Raw genomic sequence first — 24,660 nt, forward strand, 5'->3', positions numbered from 1 at the left:
TTAGTTTTCCTGTTTCACTCTAAGGTATTCTGTGCAAGTGCTGTGAGACTAACGGGAAAGCCATGATGTCTGCTGTATCATCATAATAAAATAATTCATTTGATTCCAGAATAATGGGACTTTCATTAAGACGTCTGAAGCTATGATAGGATAAAATGTTAACTTAGAAGCAGATGAAATTTTAATATGATGTCTAGTGTTTATTTCTTTAGGCATGTTTTTCTGCTTTTCAGATTAATATTTTCTTTAGAACAGGGAATTTGAAAGTAGAAGAGATATTAAAGTGAAAGGCAAAATAAAGGAAACATAAAACCTGATCTCTACAGTAAAAGAAAGGCAATGTCTTAATTTTGAGGGCCAATTTTAATACTTTTCAAATATATGTAAGCATATGTATGTAATTTGGTAATTATTGTCAAAACACAAATGGCTTTTGGGATACTGTAGTTGTCTTAAATTACATGACTATTTCTGTCATTATTTTTTATACGAGATTCTGAATATCTGCTTAATGTCATTCTCTTTTACAACCGACCCATTATTTATATAATCATTCTCCAATTAGTGAACATTTGGGCAATTTAGAGCTTTTAGCTGTTGAAAAGGAATTCTGTAATGGATATGCCTTTCATCCTCTTTGTAAGCTTGTCTTATTTACATTTGAAAAGGCCACAGGTAAAATAGCTAGCTGTAACAATTTTTCACTGATTATTACCCCATTGGTGATTTGGTTCTTCGGACTGAGCCAATAACTCCACACAGCAAGCTCCTTTATTAGGGAAAGGATTTCTCTGCTCCTTCTCTTAAGAAAATTCAGGCCCCAAATGGAGTTGTCTTTGTGATTTTCCCTCTTCATGGAGAGATATTGGTATCTTTCACAGATTTTGCAAATTTTTTTTCCCACTCTTCAGGTAGAGAATAACAAGTTGTGTTGCATTCATATTTTTTTTTAATTTCACAAGGCTCTTTAAAAGATTTCAATTCATTCATTTGAAATAAACATAGGTGGTATAATGGTCTGTCTTGTCCCTTTAAGTGACAAGCCCCATCCACTCCCTCCCCCTTCCACTGAGACAAGCAGATCTTCCTTCTACTTCCAGCCTGAGCTCCTTCTTTTCAGTCTCTCTCCCTCCACCTCCTCTCTCTCTCTCTCTCTCTCTCTCTCTCTCCTCTCTCTCTCTTTCTGTCTCTCTCTCTTCTGTTTCTTTTCTCTCTCTCTGCCTCACTCTTTGCTCTGCTCCATTCTCCCCTTCCCCTCTTTCCTTTCTCCTTCATAACCCACTAAATAACTAACTACTTTCTCTTTATGGCATGTCTAATAGGTCCTGTCTCTCATTTGCCCCATGGCTCTCTGCCTGGGACCAGCCACCTTCCTGGCCTGCCATGGTGTTGTGCCCACTGCTCACTGGTATGTTAAAAATAAAACGACACTGTTTCTTGAGTGGCAGCAGTGGGCAGTAGGCCACAAGACCACAGTGGGCTATGAAGGTGCTGGGTGCCAGGTAGGGAATCACTTGGTGGGTGAGAGGCAGAGACCTAATAGGCACTTCATGAAGAGAAAGTGGGTATTTATTTAGTGGATTATGGAAGGAAAAAAGAAAGGGGAGAAGGAGCGAAGGGAGAAGAGGAGAAAGGGGGGAAGGGAGAAGTGGGGAGAAGGGAGAGAAGCAGAAGCTTCCTAGACTGAAAGGAAGGAGCACAGGCTGGAAGTGTAAGAAAAAACTGCTTGCCTCAGTGGATGGGGGAGGGAATGGGTAGGGCTTGTATCTTAAGAGAATAGGACAGATGCTTACAGGTAGCAATCCATGAATACATTCCCTTAAAGAAGTTGTAAAAATTTTTCTAATTCCTAAATCCTTCTGATGCTATCAAAATGATTTCAGGTATTAGTTGCTTGTAGGAACTTGACTCCTGATCTGTATCTGAGTAAATCATGTGCCATCTTGGAATTAATGTCATTAAGAATATGCTTCACAAAATAAGTATTTTTGTATCATTTTCATACCTGTGGTACATTGTGACAATCTAGTTATATGCTATAGAATTATGGTTTAGACCTAAATTTACAGGACTTAATAATACAGTTGTAGCAAAGTTCAGATATTGATCACTTTATCACTTTCCACCTCCTGAATAAAGGCTGCATAACAGTCATCATCTAAGGGTAAATCCCACTGGTACATCAACTATTCTGGTAAATCTGATGTTACATGTGCCCCTCTAAAACATGACACTCAAACTAAATACCTGTTCAACTTTTCACATCTGCATAATCATATTTCCAAAGTTTGTTAATGAAATGGATGGTTAAAAATCTATAAAAGAAAGAACAGAAAAAGTTATCTTATTTGTTGCTAAAATCAGTGAATAAAAGCTGCCATTTTCAAATATACTTGGCTCTTTTTAAGGACTTTTTTTGGAATTAATGCTTCCAAAGACTTGAGAGGCAAAGAGATTGAGCAAATAAGGCAAATACAAAAATAAATAAATAAAAGTAAGTGGACAGAATAACATGTGTGTTGAGCATGAATAATATGTATCACTAGCTTCCCCCAAATTAGCTATCTCTTAAGAAAAACTCTATTTCTGTCCTGTACTTAAAATGAAGCCTAAAGATTTCTGGATGTAAGAATATGAGAAACATGATTTTTTTTCATTTGTCCTAATAAGTATTAAAATGCTTAGTGTTGGATGTTTTAAATATTGAAAAAACACAGAAATAAATGAGTGTTTTGTGGAATGATGTATAAATACTGTACTTCCTTATGATGGTTCCAAATATCGCTTAAAGTATCAAAGATGACATTCGCAGTAGAGAAAGTTAAGATTTTATTCAATCATATTACAACAGAAGGGAGAAACTAGAAATTAGTTATGCAGTAGCAATAAAATTAATTTCAAGCTTGGGGGTCAGCATAGCATGAGAATTACACTGAAGGACTGTAACATTAGGAAGCTTGAAAATCACTGCTCTTGAGGAACATTTAAAATGTTTGGATTTATGCAACAGAAAAGTTTGCATTTAGGGAGATTTTGATGAAATTGCGGCAAGCACTTATACCATTTTTATCAAATGCAATCTTAGGTTAAGGGAAATGAAATGCAAGAAAAAAATTCTTATCTACAGGTGTTTTTTTACTGGTAATGGGGTAAGAACACAGTGAGGTGACTCTAGTGTTAAAAGCAACTGCTTCAAGTGACCTAAGTTCAAAACCTAAGATCCATGTAAAAATGAAAGAAAAAACTGTTCTAGGAAGTTTTTAGGTGCTATACACATATATGCTGTGATACACACATACACACAAACACACATACAACAATACATACAAGCAGGGACTGTAACAACATATAACTAGTAAATAATGAACACACTTGGAAGGTGAAATAAAAGAATTTCATGGATGCGTAGAACGTGAAATAGTCATTTATGTGTCATTAATAAAAGGAAGGGGTTTAATGAGTGTAGTGTTTCTACATGTTTTTACATGTGTTCTCTGGTCCTATTGGATGACAACCATGCTGGAGAGCACTTCCTTCAAGTCATCATGCTTGTTATTTGTGTCTTGTTATTTGAAGACTGGAGTATATGAGATAAGAGAGAAATGGACCATCATTTAATTGGAATTCACATCTTTTCATTTTTTGTTCATACTTTTCTTGCATCACTTGAATTTTATTGAAATGCTTTGTTTCAAGGCTTACTCTTGATCGTAATCCCATAGGCTAAAATGCACAACAATGAAAGATAAATTGAATGTCTGTTAGTGGCCAAATGTTCATACATTGTGTAAATGTAAGTAGACAGTTTAAAAATCAAACTTATTATTTAGATTATAATAATTCAGTAAATTGAGATTCCTCTTTAATTTTTGTAGAATTTCCTACACCGATGTAAAATTCAAATAGTATATAACATGATGAAGTGTTATTACTTAAGAAAGAAGTAAATATAGAGGATTACTTAAAAGACAAACATAAGTTCACTTAGTTCTCAATTGTACACATTCATATCATACATATACTAAGTATATCAAGAACATAGGTGTATAGGGTCTTGACTATATATCTGTTTGAAGACTATTTACATAATATGTGCAAAACCCTGGGTTACATTTCTGCCATAACACAAACCCTACACTCAAGGGTTAAAAGCAGGAATCTCTAATTTCAAGATAATCTATAATATTTAGTTTGAGATAGTTTGAGCCACATGGGCGAAGCTCACATTCTCTCTGTGTGTCTCTTTCTCTCTCCTTTCTTTCTTTCTCTGTCTGTCTGTCTGTCTGTCTGTCTGTCTGTCTGTCTCTCTCTCTATATATATATATATATATATATATACATATATATATATATATATATTTATATATATAGTGTGTGTGTTCCCGTGTGTGTCTCCATGTGTATGTGCAAGTGCACGTATCTCTTTGTGTGTGTATGTTGTGCGTTTGTGTGTGTGAATAAAAAAGTGTTTAATTTGCTTACAAATACACTTAAGACAGATGACACAATGAATTGCATGGTTTTAGAAGCTTCATTAAAAACAGATGACTCCCTTCAATGAAATACATATGCTCTAATTTTTTGAAGGTAATTGCACCGGAATTTGTTGTATGTAACCGTGTTACTTTTTCCTCATCACTTGGGAAACATACTTATTTTATTTTTTTTTAGCAGAAGTACAAGTACATAACTGTGACTGAATTTATTTCCAGAAGAATCAATGAGAAGAGTCACTGTACAGAAAGCTTTTCAGAAAAGCTCTCCATGGATAATAGAGTCTAAAGTGAAATATACTTTATCAACTTTAACACAAAATGGAAATTGACACTCACATCTGTCAGAATAAATTCTTTACACACGTATCTATAGCTATGTAAAACCTAAAGGAAATAAAGGACTCCTAGCACAGTCAGTAACTGTTCACCTTATAGATAATCAACAGAGAAGTAAAAGACTGCCTTACATTTAAAGTTATAGTTTTAACTAAAACACAGTTTTAGCTATTTGATAAATTTTATTTTTGATTGTTTATGGAATAAATCATGTTCATCAATAAATTCATCTGATCAACAGGCATAAAAATGTAATATTCATACAGCAGATTCAGCAATAATTTACTACTGTAAGTTTGTAGATTTTTAATAACATTTTAGTTATGTTGTAGAAATGTAAGAAATTTTCAATGAATAACTAAAATAACTAAAATAACTAATATGGTAAAAACATCACCCACTGAGACGGCAGGACAGAACTAATGGGAGACCACCAAGTCCACTTGGAATGGGACTGATGGAACATGCGACCAAATCGGACTCTCTGAGGGTGGCTGATGGTGGAGGCTGACCGAGGAGCCAAGGACAATGGCGATGGGCTTGGTCTCTACGACATGGACGGGCTCTGTGTGAGCCTTGTTAGTTTGGTTGCTCACCTTCCTGGACCTGGGGGGAGTTGGGAGGACCTTGGACTCAACATAGTGTAGAGAACCCTGATGGCTGTTTGGCCTCAAGAGGGAGGGAGTAGGGGTGTGGGTGGAGGGGAGGGGAGGGAAGGGGGAGGAGGAGGGGAGGAGATGGCAATTTTTAATAAAAAATAAATAAACTGGAAAAAAAAGAAATTTTCAATGAATATTTTTATCATATGCATCAATCATTACCTCTTACCAAGTCGTCCTAGTGTCCTCTTCTACATCTCCCTCCAATTTATGCCTTCCACTTTTTAGTTAGTGTTGTTCCAGTACTAAGAGGTATGGCTCTTTTTGGCAAGTTATGGATCACCTAATAGCATCCATGTCCCAAAGGGAAAGTAACTGTTCCTCTCTCAGCAACCACCCAGTGTCAAGATTTCCTCTCCAAAGAGGAATTTTGGAATTTTGACTGACCTTATACTATACAAGTCTTGTAGAAGTAACCATAGCAGCAGCCTTTGTCATACGCAGAAGGCATCATTTCATCGCTTGCCTTCCAACCCTCTTCCATATCATTCTTGTACTATTGAACGATGTTCCCAGAATCTTGGATAGATAGGCTAATACAGATGATTTGTTATCAGCTAAGAACTCATGAAGAACATTTAACTTAAACGATACTTTGACCAGTTATGAGGCCCTACATTAGCCATAACACACTGATAAAGGTTGAGAGTAACTCAAATCCATGGGTATGTGCAGCATGAATTCTAATTGGTTTTTATAATACAAACCCGGAGTCAGATATTAGGGGATAAAAACTGAAAAACAGAGAAGCAGTGCAAAGTCACTTTAGAGACCTTTTACCCCTATCAAATCCTCAGACTGAAGGGGCAATTCTGTCTCTACTCAGACTGAATTCTCAGACTGCATGTGTCCACAGCGATCCTCAGACTGCAATGTTGCTAACTGCCTCCTCAGACTGACTACCTAAGGTTGTTGCATCACTGCTTGCTCAGGCTGCTTGCTCAGACTGTTTCTCAGTCTGATGGCTTCAGACTGCTGCTTTCAGACTGCTGACTCAGACTGAACTGAGCTCCTGTCTCCTCCTGCCTTACATTACTCATCCCACTTCCGTCTCCACCTCCCTAGTGCTTAGACTGAAGATGTGGGGTCCCAAGTGTTAGGATTACCTTTGTATGCTCTCTGTTTCTCCTTTAGATTGGATCAATTTCATGTAGCCCAGGGTAGCCTTGAAATCACAGAGATCCTTCTGCCTCTGTCTTCCGAGTCCTGGGATTAAACGTGTGTGTGACATTACTGACTAGCCTCTAATGGTTTAGCTTTGCACTCTGATCTACAGGCAAGCATTATTTGTCAAAACACAGTGAAAGTATCACCTCAGGTATGAATATAAATAGTTATATGGCAGTTCAGAAAAATGACTTTTTAGCATAACAATAGTAGGTTACCCTTTAGGTCCTGTAATCCTTCCACTCACGAGACTCGGATCAATTTTATAATTCCAGCAATGAAATATCTGCTGCAGAGCAGGCCTCACAACCTACCAGAAATCTGTTGGCTACACCTACAGTCTCATATCTGGATTGCTCAGGAAATCAGTCTTGCAACAGTCAGACTCCAGTCTAAATTTAAATCCATTTATGACCTCAATTTTTTATTAATAAACTTGACATTTTTCTTTCTTTCTTTTTTTATTAAAAATTTCCATCTCCTTCACTCCTCCCACTTCCCTCCCCTCCACCCACACCCCCCACTCCCTCCTTCTCCATGCCAAAGAGCAGTCAGGGTTCCCTACACTATGGGAAGTCCAAGGTCCTCCCAACTCCCCCCAGGTCCAGGAAGGTGAGCATCCAAACTGACAAGGCTCCCACAGAGCCCATCCATGCAGTAGAATCAAAGCCCATCACCATTGTCCTTGGCTTCTCAGTCAGCCTCCACAGTCAGCCACATTCAAAGAGTCTGGTTTGATCACATGCTCCATCAGTACCATTCCAACTGGTCTTAGTGATCTCCCGTTAGATCTGTCCCACCTTCCAGTGGGTGAATGCACCCCTAGCAGTCCTGACTTCCTTGTTCATGTTCTCCCTCCTTCTGCTCCTCATTAGGACCTTGGGAGCTCAGTCCAGTGCTCCAGTGTGGGTCTCTGTCTCTGTCTCCATCCATCACCAGATGAAGGTTCAGTCTGGATGAAACTCCTCCATGACCTCAATTTTTGAGTGTGTTTATTTCCTTTTTATTCATTAATTCATACAATATAAAGCATTTCCAATAGAGGAGAGTAACAAAGCCAAACTTTAAGATCACATGTTTGTGATGGTATATGAGCAACCCTCCCACACAAGTGTGCATTCCTGATCATAAGGATGTTGTGTAAAATAGTAGAGATTAAGAAACCAGGATAACATTTCCCCTTCTTCCAGACAACATTTTATTATGTCATATGAATTCAAAAACTGGCCCAGCTTGGTTTTTATTTTTTCTTATCTCATTTTTCCTGTTTCTTTACTAATTACTGACTGATATAAGTGTTATAAAGTGATTCCACAAAAATGATTTACTAATTGAAACTAGAAACAAACATATTAAACCTAAGAAAGAGATATTATTGTCATGTCTTAGAATCTATGGATTCACTAAGGCTTTTCAATGTAATGTAATTTATTACCAATAATATATATATATATATATATATATATATGTGTGTGTGTGTGTGTGTGTGTGTGTGTGTGTGTGTGTATCTACTCTAATTTTTATAGCTTAGAAATCTTAAATTCTAAGGTCATTCTTTTGAAATTTATAGTACTTGGTATTTAAAGAAATGAAATATTTGTTATATTATAGCCTTTGCTGGAGAGGATGTGGAGTAAGGGGTACACTCATCCATTGCTGGTGGGAATGCAAACTTGTGCAACCGCTTTGGAAAGCAGTGTGGAGGTTCCTCAGGAAATTTGGGATCAACCTACCCCAGGACCCAGCAATCCCACTCTTGGGAATTTACCCAAGAGATGCCCAATCATATTACAAAAGCATCTGTTCAACTATGTTTATAGCAGCATTATTTGTAATAGCCAGAACCTGGAAACAACCTAGATGCCCTTCAGTGGAAGAATGGATGAAGAAACTGTGGAATATATACATATTAGAGTACTACTCGGCGGTAAAAAACAATGACATCTTGAATTTTGCATGCAAATGGAGGGAAATAGAAAACACCATCCTGAGTGTGGTAACCCAGGCCCAAAAAGATGAACATGGGATGTACTCACTCATAATTGGGTTCTAGCCATAAATAAAGGACATCGAGCCTATAAAAAATCCTAGAGAAGCTATATAAGAAGGTGAACCCAAAGAAAAACATATAGTTATCCTCCTGGATACTGGAAGTAGACAAGATTGCCGGACAAAAAATGGGAACATCGGGGTGGGGTGGGATGAGGGGAAGGGGGATGGGGAGAGAAAAGTGTGAAGTGGAGGATGGGAAGAGCTTGGGGGAATAGGATGGTTGGGATATAGGAAGGGTGGATATGGGAACAAGGAATTATATATCTTACTTAAGGGAGCCATTCTAGGGTTGGCAGAGACTTGACTCTAGAGGGGTTCCCAGGTGTCCAGGAAGACGCCCCCAGCTAGGTTCTTGGGCAGCTGAGGAGAGGGTGCCAGAAATGTACAGATCCTATTGCCATACTCATGAATATCTTGCATATCACCATAGAACCTTCACCTGGCATTGGATGGAGAAAATGACAGAGCCCCACATAGGAGCACCGGACTGAGCTCTCAAGGTCCCGATGAGGACCAAAAGGAGGGAGATCATGAGCAAGGAAGTCAGGACCGTGAGGAGTGCCTTTACCCATTGAGACGGTGGGACAGATCTAACGGGAGACCACCAAGTCCAGGTGGAATGGGACTGATGGAACAGGGGACCAAACCAGACTCCCTAAATGTGGCTGACGGTGGAGGAGGAATGAGAAACCAAGGACAACGGCAATGGACATGAACTCTACAGCATGGACGGGCTCACTGTGAGCCTTGTCAGTTTGGTTGCTCACCTTCCTGGACTTAGGGGGAGCTGGGAGGACCTTGGACTTAACATAGTGAAGGGAACCCTGATGGCTCTTTGTCTTGGAGAGGGGTGGAGTGGGGGTATGAGTGGAAGGGAGGGGAGGGAAGGGGGAGGAGGAAGGAAGGAGATGGAAATCTTTAATAAAAAAAATGAGGAAAAAAAGATTTTTCTCCTTAATTTTAATCAGAAACATAAACATAAGGAAACAGGTTAAATATTTCGAAGGCATAAGGAAATCTGAAGTAGAAGTTGTCCATAGTATTGAGTCATACTGAAAAAGTGTCCTTTAAAGTCTTTGTCCCACTAATTACATAGCAAGAAGACTTCCACTACTTGACCCCTTCAGCTGTACTTAGTGTTTGTTTGGCTACAGTCTCCATGTGTTTTACAATCAACACTTTCTTTTCCCTCAGAGTCATTCAAGGGCTAGGTATTTTTATATCAAGTACGTATTACAAAACTCTAGACATCTGGGGTGACAGTTGGTGAAAAGGTTACAGATTTCGAATTGACCTTCTTGCTTCTCAATTTGACAGAAAGAAACTAGTCTACTTAAAATAAATTCTTAGTGACATTGAAAGTAATTATATTAAAAACACCTAAATAGTCATGTCTAATTGAAAGAGCATTATGCTAAAATAGAAGAGTTCTTTCTACACTGAAATTTGCAGATTTGGATTGTAATATTCTGATTCCATTCTAAAGACCTAGGTATCTTTTTTCACCTTCTGTTTATGTTGTCATTTTCTTACAATATGGTGTGTTTTCTGAAAAAAATATACACATTCATAAAAACAGAAAAATAATAAATCCAAAATTGATTCAAACTTGGACTTGTGTTCAACGTATTTTCCAAACACTGAAAAGTTTTAGTGCATTAGCTTGTGGAAGACAATTCATGATGCACAATTATAAAGAGTATGTACCTGCATAATTCTTCTTTCTTGCATATAAAACATTAAAGGCTAGCTTTAAAATGAAGTAGGATAGATAACTATGTCTTTTTATAAGGAGGAACTTTTTCTTAAAGTTGTACCAACTTTGGAAAGTCAAGGTCAAAGCTAATATAGTTAAAATAAGTGGTAACTATCATTAAGTCTTAACTTTTCATGTATATTATCATTTTACAAGAGGGACCAATAGCTACTGACAATTATGTAGGCGTAATGTTTGTGTTTATGAGTCAGTTACTTATCAAAAGACACTAAACATTTGTTTTATGAGGTAAACATTGCTATCAAGCAAGCATTAATAAGGAATAAGCTTATAAGTATATCTTTCTTTTTCAGCAGTCATATAAACAATGCTTAATTTCTCTCAACCCAAGGGTCTGATTTATCAGCATTCTCTTCATTATCTCCCTTTACTGTTTTTCAAATAGTTTATTTAGCATAGCTCTTTAACAACATTTGCAGAACTCTGAGGAAGAAAGCATATCCAGCAGTCATTTGCTTACTTTTCTGCAGTCACAACACTAAGCAAAAATTTCAGATGTTCATTGCAAAAATTGATAATTATTCTGGCAACAGAACTAAATGAATTTCTTTAAAGTTGCCATTTACAGCAAGATTCTCATTTTTAAATGGAGCACAGATGTTATTTTTCAGTTTTTAAACCTATTCTTATTTTTTTTTTAGATGGGGCTTTTTTAGATGGTTCCTAAGACTAGCTCTTGTAGACCAGGCTGCCTCTGTCTCCCAAGTGCTGGGATTAAATGTGTATACGACCCCTGCCCAGCCCCCCATCCTTATCTTTGTACATACTATTCTTAACTAAATTTCAGAATGACTAGGAGGTAAAAGATTTTATGATACTGCATTAACAAAATGATAATACTCATTGGATTAAAAAAGTCTATGCCGACTGTTCATACTTAGACTTTTCTTAAGCAGTCAGATAAAGCTAAAAATATTCAAAAATTCTTGCTGTATTTTTCCCTGTTTTCATAAAGGTTCAGCTGCAATTTTTATATGTTCTTTGAACAGAAATAAGAAACCACTCAAAGCCTGTAAATGTCTTCTAAACCACACATTATATTGTTAAGCACATTGTATTTATTTAGTTGTCTGTGAAGACAAAGTGAAAGAATGAAGAATGGTTGTAAATGTTTTGCAAGTGATGTGTATTATATCTATTTTAAAATTCAGGTATCATTAATTCATTAATGTCTCTTTGTGTATGCATAAAAACTAATTTTCATTTATTAGTATATGCCTGGGAAAAACAACCTTGTAATTAATAATTTCTGACACAAACATTTCAAAAGTAGAGATTAAAATTTAAAGAATATATTCTCTTATATCATTGTTCATTTACTTTAATTAGGAAACTTTATAAATGTAGTGCAGTGGACAGTTAGCTCCTGGGGCAGCAGTGAAGAGCTGTTTGGACAGTGGTTAACTTTACCTTTTTTTTTTTTTTTTTTGGTTTTTCGAGACAGGGTTTCTCTGCAGCTTTTTTAGAGCCTGGCCTGGAGCTAGCTCTTGTAGACCAGGCTGGCCTCGAACTCACAGAGATCCGCCTGCCTCTGCCTCCCGAGTGCTGGGATTAAAGGCGTGCGGCACCACGGCCCGGCTTGACTTTACCTTTTAACTCAGATGCAAGCAACAGTGGTGGGAACAGTGAGCTTTGTCCTCATTTCTTCAGGAATGAAAACAGGCCTGGCTGTATACGCATAAAGAAACTGTAGGTTTGACATCTTCCCTGGGTGTCATTTATGTGAACATGCACTGAAGTTTAAGACTTTGTACCTAAACCTTACCAGAGCACATGATGCTCGAAGGGGAGCATGGAGAATCTAGGAGGAACTGAGGACAGGGTGTGGGCAAGGCAAGGGGATTGAAATTTATATTGTATACTCTATAAGACAGCCTCAAAGAATAAATAAAATATATTTAAAAGAAACCATTATTTGTGTCATAAGAGATTCCCAATAGCAGATTATTGATTTTTATCTCTCTTTTGGTTGAAAATAGATTTTTATAATGCTACATATCCTATTAGTTTTCCCATCTTCCAGCTCCACTGACATCTTTTTAACATCCCTTTCCTATTTGAATTTACACCCTTTATTATATTAGTAGAAAACAAATATACTTTAACATCAAGCTGCTTATTTATTTCCATGATCTGTAATATATACTAGTCCACAACTAAGCGTGTACCACCAAAAATGTGTTCGATATTTGTGCTTCATAATCAAATTGATCCTTGATAATTAAGTGTTCTATATAATGAAATTTAACTACAGACTTGACTCAATTGTTCTTCTAAGATGTCAGTCTTTCTTAGTTATTCCTGAAATTGCCTTTGTTTTCTGGATGTTTAAGGTTTGGTATAATCTGTGTCGTTTCTATGTGGAGAATAGTAGGCTGAGTGACAGTGTGAATCGCATGTCATTAAAAATCATTCTACCTCATCCTCCCGTCTTTGGGGCCACAAAATCCCACAGCTCAGCCTGTTTGGGCTCTGGGGACCTGGAATTCAGTGCACCCAGGCCGGTGGGAGGTCCCCTCCTTCATTTGACTGCCCAGGGCAAGGTAGGCCTTTGTCTGAGAGCTGCTTGGCATGCAAGGGGACCTGACAGTCTGCCAGAGGATCCATCATTCTTTGGGGTGAGTGAGGAGTGAGTGCCCAAACCGCGGCAGCTCCCTGGAGAGGGACCACCTACACTCCACAACTCCCCCTGCCTCCAGCACACTTCCTTCTCTTCCTGCAGGGTTTATTCTCCCCGGATACCGCCTCTCTCTCCCTGTCCTTTCCCAGCTTGCACCCAGAATCCTCCCCCCCTCCCCCTGCCTCATCCTCCTGTCTTTGGGGCCACAAAATCCCACATCTCAGCCTGTTTGGGCTCTGGGGACCTGGAATGGAATGCACCCAGACCGGTGGGAGGTCCCCTCCTTCATTTGACTGCCCGGGGCAATGTAAGCCTTTGTCTGAGAGCTGCTTGGCCTGCAAGGGGACCTGACAGTCTGCCAGAGGATCCATTATTCCTTGGGGTGAGTGAGGAGTGAGTGCCCAAACAGCGGCAGCTGCCCGGAGAGGGACCACCTACACTCCACAACTCCCCCTGCCTCCAGCACACTTCCTGCTCTTCCTGCAGGGGTTATTCTCCCCGGATACCGCCTCTCTCTCCCTGTCCCTTCCCAGCTTGTACCCAGAATCCTCCCCCCCTCCCCCTGCCTCATCCTCCCGTCTTTGGGGCCACAAAATCCCACAGCTCAGCCTGTTTGGGCTCTGGGGACCTGGAATTGAGTGCACCCAGACCGGTGGGAGGTCCCCTCCTTCATTTGACTGCCCGGGGCAAGGTAGGCCTCTGTCTGAGAGCTGCTTGGCCTGCAAGGGGACCTGACAGTCTGCCAGAGGATCCATCATTCTTTGGGGTGAGTGAGGAGTGAGTGCCCGAACCGCGGCAGCTGCCCGGAGAGGGACCACCTACACTCCACAACTCCCCCTGCCTCCAGCACACTTCCTGCTCTTCCTGCAGGGGTTATTCTCCCCGGATACTGCCTCTCTCTCCCTGTCCCTTCCCAGCTTGCACCCAGAATCCTCCCCCCCTCCTCCTGCCTCATACTCCCGTCTTTGGGGCCACAAAATCCCACAGCTCAGCCTGTTTGGGCTCTGGGGACCTGGAATTGAGTGCACCCAGACCGGTGGGAGGTCCCCTCCTTCATTTGACTGCCCGGGGCAAGGTAAGCCTTTGTCTGAGAGCTGCTTGGCCTGCAAGGGGACCTGACAGTCTGCCAGAGGATCCATCATTCTTTGTTGTGTCCTGCTCCAGTTCTAAGGCTATGCACCCAAAGGGGTCAGACTCTGGCCTCCAGGCAGGTCTGAGGATTCCTGCGGAGGGGTGCGGGCTCCTTCAGATTGTGCTGCCAGGTTCGCTGTGTGGTATTCCATCCCGCCCTGCCCCCACCTTGGCCCTTTTGTCTGGGCTGCGACCCTGGGCTGCCTGGAATCCCTGATCCTGTGCACTGACATTCCATCTGAACTGGTGAGTGAAGGCGGACCCTGGGGCAACCTGCCCTGGAAGAGAGCACAGACCCCCTACCCCCACTTCCCTCTGCAGGCTTGTGTCTGTTTCTCCCGTCCCTGTGTATCCCAAGCTTTCCCTAGTGTTCTCAGGTGTCCTGCTCCTGTTCTAAGGCCATCCACCCAAAGGGGTCAGACACGGACCTCCAGGCAGGTCTGAGGATTCCTGCAAGGGAGTGCGGGCTTCTTCAGATTGTGTCACAAGGAATAGGTCCTCCTCTGGCACTGGGGAGATCCAACCAGTTTCAGTCACAGCAAAGATTGGTCTAGGACACCAAATGCCTCCGGGCTCCCTTTGAAGGAAGAGATGGGCAGGCGCCAAAGCAGGAGCTCCTTCAACAACATGAAAGGCAACATGACATCACCACAAGCCAGACATCCCGAAACAACAAGAATTGAACACCCTACCCCAGAAGATATAGAAGAAACCGACCTTAAACAGTACTTTATGAAAATAATAGAGGACCTTAAACAGGAGGTAAAAAACTGCCATAAAGAAATGGAGATGACAAACAAAAAGGTAGACAAAATAAATAAATCTCTCAAAGATACCCAAGAAAAACAAGAAAAACAAGAAAAAGCAATCAAACAGGTAAGGGAAACAGTACAAGACCTGATAAATGAAATGGAGGTATTGAAGAAAACACAATCTGAGGGACGACTGGAAATGGAAACTCTGAGTAAACGAACAGAAACTTCAGAGACAAGTATTTCCAACCGAATACAAGAGATGGAAGAAAGAATCTCGGACTCTGAAGATACTATAGAGGAAATAAACTCACAGATTAAAGAACTAAACAAATCTAACAAATTCTTAACTCAAAACATTCAGGAAATCTGGGACACCATGAAAAGACCAAACCTAAGAATAATTGGGGTAGAAGAAGGAGAAGAATTACAACTCAAAGGCCCAGAAAACATATTCAACAAAATTATAGAAGAAAACTTCCCCAACCTAAAGAAGGATGTTCCTATGAAGGTACAAGAAGCCTACAGAACACCAAATAGACTGGATCAAAAGAAAGCATCCCCACGCCATATAATAATCAAAACACAAAACATACAGAATAAAGAACAGATATTAAGAGCTGCAAAGGAAAAAGGTCAAGTAACATATAAAGGGAAACCTATCAGAATTACACCTGATTTCTCAATGGAAACCATGAAAGCCAGAAGAGCTTGGATAGATGTGCTACAGACACTAAGGGAACATGGATGCAAGCCTAGACTATTATACCCAGCAAAGCTTGCATTCACCATTGATGGAGAAAACAAGATATTCCAGGACAAAAACAGATTTAAACAATACGCAGCCACAAATCCAGCCTTGCAGAAAGTAATAGAAGGAAAATCACAAACCAAGGAGTCCAACAACGCCCACAATAACTCAGGCATCTAGCGACCCTTCACCAGTACAACTAGAAGAAGGGAAACACACAAACTCTACTACTAAAAATGACTGAAGTTAACAACCACTGGTCATTAATATCACTTAATATCAATGGACTCAATTCACCTATAAAAAGGCACAGGCTAAGAGACTGGATACGAAAACAGAATCCAACATTTTGCTGTTTACAAGAAACACACCTCAACCACAAAGACAGACATCTACTCAGAGTAAAGGGTTGGGAAAAGGTTTATCAAGCAAATGGCCCTAAGAAACAAGCGGGTGTGGCCATTCTAATTTCCAACAAAGTTGACTTCAAACTAAAATCAATCAGAAGAGATGGAAAGGGACACTTTATACTCATAACAGGAAAACTCCATCAGAATGAAGTCTCAATCCTGAATATCTATGCCCCTAATATAAAAGCTCCCACTTATGTAAAAGAAACACTTCTAGAACTCAAGGCAGCCATCAAACCACACACACTAATAGTTGGAGACTTCAACACTCCTCTCTCACCAATGGACAGGTCAATCAGACAGAAACCTAACAGAGAATTGAAAGACTTAATGGAGGTAATGAACCAAATGGACTTAACAGACATCTATAGAACATTCCACCCAAATAGGAAAGAATATACCTTCTTCTCTGCGGCTCATGGAACCTTTTCGAAAATTGACCATATACTTGGTAACAAAGCAAACTTCCACAGTTACAAAAAAATATTAGTAACCACCTGTGTCTTATCGGATCACCATGGATTAAAATTAGAATTCAACAACAATGCTACCCCCAGAAAGCCCACAAACTCATGGAAACTGAACAGTCAACTACTGACCCACACCTGGGTCAAGGAAGAAATAAAGAAAGAAATTAAAGTCTTTCTTGAATTTAATGAAAACAAAGACACAACATACTCAAACCTATGGGACACAATGAAAGCAGTGCTAAGAGGAAAGTTCATAGCACTAAGTGCCCACTTAAAGAAAACGGAGAAAGCGCTCATTGGTGACTTAACAGCACACCTGAAAGCTCTGGAAAAAAAAAGAAGCAGACACACCTAGGAGAAGTAGAAGACTGGAAATAATCAAATTGAGGGCAGAAATCAACAAAATAGAAACACAGAAAACAATCCAAAGAATCAATGAAACAAGAAGCTGGTTCTTGGAGAAAATCAACAAGATTGACAAACCCTTAGCCAAACTAATCAAACGGCAGAGGGAGAACACGCAAATTAATAAGATCAGAAATGAAAAGGGGGACATAACCACAGACACAGAGGAAATTCAGAAAATCATTAGATCTTACTACAAAAGCCTGTATGCCACAAAATTGGAAAATGTAAAAGAAATGGACAGTTTTTTAGATAAATACCATATACCAAAGTTAAACCAGGACCAGGTAAATGCTCTAAATAATCCTGTTAGTCGCGAAGAATTTGAAACTGTTTTCAGAAACCTCCCTACCAAAAAGAGCCCAGGACCAGATGGTTTCAATGCGGAATTCTACCAGAACTTCCAAGAAGACCTAATACCTATACTCCTTAAGGTATTTCATAATATAGAAACACAAGAGTCACTGCCAAATTCCTTCTATGAAGCTACAGTTACCCTGATACCTAAACCACACAAAGACTCAACCAAGAAAGAGAATTACAGGCCAATCTCACTCATGAACATTGACGCAAAAATTCTCAATAAAATACTGGCAAACCGAATCCAAGAACACATTAGAAAAATTATCCATTACGATCAAGTAGGCTTCATCCCAGAGATGCAGGGCTGGTTCAACATACGAAAATCTATCAATGTAATCCATCATATAAACAAACTGTAGGAAAAAAAAACCATATGGTCATCTCATTAGATGCTGAAAAAGCATTTGACAAAATTCAGCACCCTTTTATGATAAAGGTCTTGGAGAGATTAGGGATACAAGGATCATTCCTAAATATAATAAAAGCTATTTACAGCAAGCCGACAGCTAACATCAAATTAAACGGAGAGAAACTCAAGGCTATCCCACTAAATTCAGGAACACGACAAGGCTGTCCACTCTCTCCTTATCTCTTCAATATAGTGCTTGAAGTAGTAGCAATAGCAATAAGACAACATAAGGGAATCAAGGGGATTCAGTTTGGAAAGGAAGAAGTTAAACTTTCATTATTTGCAGATGATATGATAGTATACATAAGCGACCCCAAAAACTCCACCAAAGAACTCCTACAGCTGATAAACTCCTTCAGTAACGTGGCAGGTTACAAGATCAACTCCAAAAAATCAGTCGCCCTCCTATGCACAAAGGATAAGGAAGCAGAGAGGGAAATCAGAGAAGTATCAACTTTCACAATAGCCACAAATAGCATACGATATCTGGGAGTATCTCTAACCAAGGAAGTGAAGGATTTATTTGACAAGAACTTTAAGTCTTTGAAGAAAGAAATTGAAGAGGATACCAGGAAATGGAAGGATCTCCCCTGCTCGTGGATTGGGAGGATCAACATAGTAAAAATGTCAATTCTACCAAAAGCAATCTATAGATTCAATGCAATCCCAATCAAGGTCCCATTAAAATTCTTCACAGAGATTGAGAGGACAATAATCAACTTTATATGGAAAAACAAGAAACCCAGGATAGCCAAAAAAATCTTATACAATAAAGGTTCTTCTGGAGGCATTACCATCCCTGACTTCAAACACTATTACAAAGCTACAGTATTGAAAACGGCTTGGTATTGGCATAAAAACAGAGAGGTTGACCAATGGAATCGTATAGAAGACCCGGATCTTAAACCACAAACCTATGAACACCTGATTTTTGATAAAGGAGCCAAAAGTACACAATGGAAGAAAGAGGGCATCTTCAACAAATGGTGCTGGCATAACTGGATGTCAACCTGTAGAAGAATGAAAGTAGATCCATATCTATCACCATGCACAAAACTCAAGTCCAAATGGATTAAAGACCTCAATATTAATTTGAACACATTGAGCTTGATAGAGGAGAAAGTGGGAAGTACTCTACAACAAATGGGCACAGGGAACCGTTTCCTACGCATAACCCCAGCTGCACAGACTTTAAGGGCAACATTGAATAAATGGGACCTCCTGAAGCTGAGCAGCTTCTGTAAAGCAAAGGACATTGTCACTAAGACACAAAGGCAGCCTACTGACTGGGAAAAGATCTTCACCAACCCTGCAACTGACAAAGGTCTGATCTCTAAAATATATAAGGAACTCAAGAGACTAGACGGTAAAATGCCAATTAAACCAATTAAAAAATGGGGCGCTGAACTGAACAGAGAATTCTCAACAGAAGAAGTTTGAATGGCCAAAAGACACTTAAGGTCATGCTCAACCTCCCTAGCTATCAGGGAAATGCAAATCAAAACAACTTTGAGATATCATCTTACACCTGTCAGATTGGCTAAAATCCAAAACACCAATAATAACCTTTGCTGGAGAGGTTGTGGGGTAAGGGGTACACTCATCCATTGCTGGTGGGAATGCAAACTTGTGCAACCACTTTGGAAAGCAGTGTGGTGGTTTCTCAGGAAATTCGGGATCAACCTACCCCAGGACCCAGCAATTCCACTATTGGGAATCTACCCAAGAGATGCCCAATCATACAACAAAAGCATATGCTCATCTATGTTCATAGCAGCATTATTTGTAATAGCCAGATCCTGGAAACAACCTAGATGCCCTTCAGCGGAAGAATGGATAAAGAAACTGTGGAATATATACATGCTAGAATACTACTCAGTGGTAAAAAAAAATGACATCTTGAATTTTGCAGGCAAATGGATGGAAATAGAAAACACTATTCTGAGTGAGGTAACCCAGACCCATAAAGATGAACATGGGATGTACTCACTCATATTGGGTTTCTAGCCATAATTAAAGGGCATCGAGCCTATAAATTTGGGATCCTTGAGAAGATAATAAGAAGGTGAACTCCCAAAAAAAGATATAGTAATCCTCCTGGATATTGGAGGTAGACACGATCGCCAGGCAAAATTGGGAACTTGAGGGTTGGGCAAGACTGGGCCAAGGGAAGATGGGGAGAGAAAAGTGTGAAGGGGAGAATGGGGGGAGCTCGGAGGAATGGGGTGCTTGGGATATAGGAAGGATGGATATGGGAGCAGGGAAGCATATATCTTAATTTAAGGAGCTACCTGAGGGTTGTCAAGAGACTTGACCCTAGAGGGGTTCCCAGGTTTCCAGGGAGATGCCCCCAGTTAGTTCCTTGGGCAGCTGAGGAGAGGGAGCCTGAAAAGGCCAGTTCCTATAGGCATACTGATGAATTTCTTGCATATCACCATAGAACCTCCACCTGACGATAGATGAAGAAAATGACAGAGCCCCACATTGGAGCACCGGACTGAGCTCCCAAGGTCCTGATGAGGAGCAGAAGGAGAGAGAACATGAGAAAGAAAGTCAGGACCGTGAGGGAACCTCCAGCTGGCGACAGATGGGGAAGGTGACTGAGCCCCACATTGGAGCACTGGACTGAGCTCCCAAAGTCCTGATGAGGAGCAGAAGGAGCGAGAACTTGAGGGAGAAAGTCAGGAACAAGAGGGGTGCGTTCACTCATGGAGACGGTGGGACAGAACTAATGGGAGATCACCAACTCCAGTTGGAATGGGACTGATGGATCATGCGACCAAACCCGTCTCTCTGAATGTGGCCAACAGCGGGGGCTGACTGAGAAGCAAAGGACAATGGCTCTGGGCTCTGATTCTTCTGCATGGACGGGCTCTGTGGGAGCCTTCTCAGCTTGATCGATCACCTTCCTGGACCTGGGGGGAGTTGGGAGGACATTGGTCTTAGCATAGAGTGGGGAACCCTGATGGCTTCTTGGCCTTGAGAAGGAGGGAGGGGAGGTATGGGTGGAGGGGAGGGGAGGGAAGGGGGAGAAGGAGGGGAGGGAAGGGGGAGGAGGAGGGGAGGGAGGGGATAGGAGGAGGGAAGGAGATGGAAATTTTTAAATATAAAAAAAAATAAACCATGAAAAAAAAAAAAAAGAAACCATGCTCCTTCCTGGTTTCAACTACCCTGCTGATCTACTTTTCTGTATAACATATGATGAAAAGTTACAGCATCTTCTTTCATGTCTGTGAGTCCCAAGGAAACTGACCAGCAAAGATCCACTGCTGTGTTGCATATGCCATGTATAACATATCTTTGGGATAGAAAAAAAAATCATGTACTGTGGTTCAATTGTTTTTATTTAGTTTAAGTAGCCCAAAGTATGTACACCTTGGATCAGCAAAGCATGCCCATGCTGGCCATTCATATCTGTGGGCAGTTACAAAGGGGATCTCAAGATTTGGTTTTCCTTCCCTCTAGGTTTGTTGCATTAGACATGGTCACCTGTGTTCATCTGGAAATACTGTTTCTTCCCTCTTTCCTAGCAGTGTATGAGATTGCCCCATCCCAGGAAGTGTTTGTTTGACATGCTTTAGAACAAAAAGTTAAGAAACCAGTGTCACATAGTCACGCTGCCTGTTGTAGGATCATCATGGTGTGAGATAGGGGCCTAATGCTCAGAGCCTTCCTGATGTTTAGTAAAACTTTTGTCATGTGTTCCTTGCTTAATATTGTTTACTGTTTGTAATTTTATATTTGGTATCTATTCCTATTGTATATAGTTGTATTGGGTTTGGATCGATCTTTTTTAGACAAAAGGGGGAGATGATGGGGAAACTATCAACTGATAGTTTCAACCAATCACATTTAGTTAAGGTGTGGCCACCTAGAGCCCAGGTTAAAAAAAAAGCCTGGGGATGCAGATGCATGTCTCTCTCTGCAGTGTCCGCCAGACCTATTATAAGAAACTCCCATTATATATAAGAAACTCCCATTCTTATAGTGTAAGTTTCCCCTCTAACCATTAAAGTATTCTTGTTACTCTTGAGCTAGCCTGGTTACTTATCATACCAACCTAATTCGCAACACCTTCTAGGGATTCCAAGGTGCTCATTTCATACTGATTTGAATCTTATTTCACTAGAACTTTTGTTTTGATTCAAAGATAGCTATATCTATTAATTTCCTACAGTAGTTTACATAATGGAACCACTTATCTACTGTTTTTGATTTCTAAATTGTAGTGTATAGATGTGAGAATAACTATGGGATATATATTATGACAGTGGATGAGTATGCTGTGTCCTGGAGGAATGTAAAGGAGATATTGACTGATCTAATCACACTTCAGCTGACTTTGGTTTCCATTTTGGCTTTTTAAGAAGTTAAAAAAATTTTTCTTTTTTTTGTATGTATGACAGGTGATTAATATACTTTCTTTTGAGGGAAGACTTTGCTTCATCAGCAATTACTTTATAATTTCAAATAATCTTACAAACAATTGGCTATGTATTCGTCCCACATAGGTGAATATTGTAATTAATTTGTTATAATTTCTTTCTTGTATTTCTAGTCAAATGGTTTCTATAAAAGCTTTATAGAAAAAAAAATAAAAATAAAAATCATTCTATGCACCTATGTTTAAAAGGCTCCTATATTATTTGGGGTAAAAATTAACTTGATTCTAGACATTTACAAGGTCTTTTCAATATTATCACCTCCACTATCTTTGTGACTTCATTCAACCTTCACTTGCTACTTCTCTATAATCACCTGTCTTATTTGCTCAGCTAAAATGCCAAATGCGGTGCTGTCTCTAGACACTGGCTGGAAAGTCCTCTAATTTATTTACATTGTTCAATTTCTCATCTTCTAATCATCTCTGAAACATCATTCCTCTATGAAAAACTTTCCTGATTATATAGTAAAAGCATAACCCTGACATCATATACACATAAACCACTACAAACTAACTCAACAAGTTTGTATGTTTATACATAAATACACACACACAAAAGCATACACACACTTGCACAGATGCACAATTAAAAAGAATCATCAATTTAAGAGGACAATGTAGAGCATAGGAAGGGTTGGGAAAATGCCAGTGATGGGGGAGAGGTATAGTTATATTCTAATTTAAAATATTTTATAAAAAATAGCAATAACAAAGCAATAGTGTTAGGATCAGTGAACTATTTCAATGGGGTAAAAGTGCTTGAAATAAAAACACCTGCCGAGTGACAGCTTGTCCATTTCACTTTGATATATTTCATTGCTTTTACCACTACTGCACTCACCACACATTTTCAGTACCAAGTCTTATTATTCTCTCCAAGTAATGTATAAATTTTGCAGGAAAAATATTTTTTCTTTTACGTCCACTTTTCAAGCTGAATTTTCACCTGTTATATGGAGGCTTGTAATGCAAGCTCTCCATACTAATGAATGTTCATTTCAACCAGCAGTGGCAACAGTGATTATCTAACATAATTATGGTTACAAGAGAAATTGGTTGGATATGGTCCCACAACTGTGCATGTTCCCATTTCTGTGGTCTCTTGACCACTTTCCTCATTGCTCCTAATATCTTTTCCAGACTGCCATGTTCATTCATCTTTTATTGTTGCCTCATATTTTGACTTTAAATATCTCATTTCCTGCTCCTTATAATTTGTTAATTTTTGTTTATTTCTAGATGATTGCCTCACTCAACACTCTACCTCTGGAACTGTGTGACTTTATTTTAACATATGTCTTAGGCACTGTTCTAGTACCATGGCAAAGGCAGTTCCTAGAGAAGAAACCATTTAGTTGAAGCTTGATTACACAATTAGAGGGTTAGTCAATGATCATCATGATGGTAAGCAGATAGGCATAGTGCTGGAGCAGTAGCTACAAACTTTACATCTGGATCTATAGACAGTTGGCAGAAAAGAGACACTGAGCCTGACATGGGCTTTGAAGCTTCATAACCTTACCCCACTGATACTCTTCCTCCAAGAAGGTCACACCTCCTCTAGCAAGCCCCATCTCCTAATCTATCCAAAAACTCAGTAATGGCAAAACAAGCATTCAAAACGATGAGTTTTAGGAGCCAAGTCTCAATCAAATCACCACAGTATATGGTGTAGGAGGTCCTTCTGTATTCGTGTTGCATTCTTTGGTTAATCAATAAAGAAACTGCTTGACCTTATGGGGTAAAACTTAGATAGGCAGAGAAGACAAAACTGTATTCTGGGAGGAAGAAAGCAGCAGATAGAGATTGCTGCCATGGAGCCAGCCGCCAGGTCAGACATGCTGAATCTTTCCTGGTAAGCCACGATCTCGTGGTCACATACAGATTATTAGGAATGGTTTGAATCAAGAAGTGAGAATTAGTCAATAAGAGGCTAGTCTTATAGGCCAAGCAATAATTTATTAATACAATTTCTATGTGATTATTTCGGGGGTTAAGCTAGCGGGGCAGCAGGATGCAGCCCGTTCCTCATACAACAAGTATACATATTTAAGAAAATTTTAATGTATCATCTTTTCCACATATATTCAGATAATAATATCAAACTATGGATGGTATAAGCAGTTTGGTTGTAATATACATATAAAAAGGGTCATTAGAAAGAGTTCATAACAATCATTTAAATGTGTTAGTAATTATGAGTTATGGTTTAGTTTTTAAGTAAAATAGCACTTGTAGATAAAGCCAGAAGAATCTGCAAGTTTGAGGCTAACCTGAGATACATGAGACCCTGCCTTTAAAAAATGTAAAATGAAAAGACATAAGAAGCTGAAGAGATGACCCAGCGACTAAAAACCTGCATTGCTCCCATAGAGAACCAGAATAAAGTTCACAGCACCATGTTGGGCAGCACACTAT

Source organism: Arvicola amphibius, chromosome 5 (genome assembly GCF_903992535.2).
Source record: "Arvicola amphibius chromosome 5, mArvAmp1.2, whole genome shotgun sequence".
Lineage (NCBI taxonomy): Eukaryota > Metazoa > Chordata > Mammalia > Rodentia > Cricetidae > Arvicola > Arvicola amphibius.